Source organism: Octopus bimaculoides, chromosome 20 (genome assembly GCF_001194135.2).
Source record: "Octopus bimaculoides isolate UCB-OBI-ISO-001 chromosome 20, ASM119413v2, whole genome shotgun sequence".
Lineage (NCBI taxonomy): Eukaryota > Metazoa > Mollusca > Cephalopoda > Octopoda > Octopodidae > Octopus > Octopus bimaculoides.
The window spans coordinates 25,461,103-25,462,869 of NC_069000.1; the positions used below are offsets into that span (position 1 = coordinate 25,461,103).

A 1,767-nucleotide genomic window follows, 5' to 3' on the forward strand; every position below is an offset into this window, starting at 1 on the left:
TCTCTCCTCCGCACGGTCCACAACATTGCATAATTCTACTAATTACTATACCGAGTCAACTATTAATTTTAAACAGAGATAGTCTGCACATATAAACTCATTTAAAAATGAGGAGTTTAGCAAATCTACCTCCCTAGCCAACCACATACATCATGTAATAAATAGAAAGGTACCATATAGCACATCCTGGGCCATAATAGATTCCAATGTCTCATACCAAGGCCAGGGATCCACATGTGAACTAAGCCTAAAAGAAGCCCTCCAAATATTAATACATAATTCACCGAAATTACTAAATAAACAACACGTAGCTTTCTCTACATGTTCTCATAGGTTCTATCGCACATTTAAATCCTTCTCTTGGTCCATATCCAAACAAAATCAACACGCATACGCATGCATATATCTACCCATGGTCGTTACAATATATGTACGCTTTTTTCTTTTCTTTTTTCTTTCCCCCTACCTCTCTATCAACATAAGTATCTTAGAAGCTAGCTAGTTTCAATTGAATAATTTTTAGTTCTTGTAGGTTTTAGGTTTTAGTTTTCTTAGTTTGTAATTTTAAGTTAAAGTTTTAACTTTAATTCTTAATCCTTTAACTCGCGTCATTTAATTGCTATTAAGCTTGAAATATGCTTTTAGATATTTGTACTAACCACTACATTATTGTCTTTTGTAACTTTACCTAGATTGACCCTTTACAGAAACTTTAACGTTTGACTTCTCACCCTGATGCAATACTGACATATCTCTATCATTACCTTTACTTTTATTATCATCATCATTATTATTATTATTATTATTATTATTATTATTATTATTATTATTATTATTATTATTATTATTACCCTTTTACCCGTATCTTATTTGTATTCCTTTCTCCTCTCTCTTTCTCTCTTTCTCCCATATACACCCATTTACAAACTCATTTATATCTATCTTACTTTCTTGCTCTCAATTCACATTTACATACTATTTATCGCTTTAATATGAATATATCATTCAAAATACTGCCAAAATACCGGCTGGATTTACCTAGGATTTTAACTAAGGACCTGCACCTTCATGTAAGTATTGACCAACATGCATATCCCCTGGAAAAAGTTGAGTTGTGAACATTATTCTCCTGCCTGTATTATTCTAACTACTTATTCTTCTATTTACTTTTTTATTCTTCTACTTTATTCCTTGTTAACTATAAATTTTCCCTGTCTAGAACTTTCATTCCTTGTCTCTGATGACGAAATACCCAGTGCGCGGACATGCTTACCTACCATTTGGGTTATCTCAGAAACGGCTGTAAGACTTCAAATTTACCTTACCCTAATTAAATTATTGTAAATGACTTGAGATACTCGTTCTTCCTTGGTTTTTGTTTTTCCCTCTAATATAACATATTCTTGCTATAGTGGAACCCTAATACGGAACCATAGATCCAACCTCAGCTGGAACTTCGAACCTAACGGACGATCAGCTATAGCACTTACTCAGCGTACTCATTCGTTTAGATCACCATTGAACTAAACCCCTCATATATCGGTATAAAAACCTCCTAAAAAAAACCACGTAGATAGGCACACATATATACACAAATACTTGGATATGTATGTATGTATGTATGTATGTATGTATGTATGTATGTGTGCATGTATGAGTGTAATGTGATGATAGTTTTTAACGCAAGCCGCCATTGAGCTAAGACGAAAGCGCAGTTCTAAATTGTTAGGCGTGGCTGTGTGGTAAGAAGTTGCTTCCCAACCACAT

At 33.6% G+C, this 1,767-nt stretch overlaps 1 protein-coding gene across 1 annotated transcript in view; it reads left to right on the forward strand.

Moving 5' to 3' along the window:
- Positions 1-1,767, forward strand: part of LOC106882794 (ammonium transporter Rh type A) — a 33,896-nt gene that overhangs the window by 22,129 nt on the left and 10,000 nt on the right. The window lies entirely within an intron of this gene.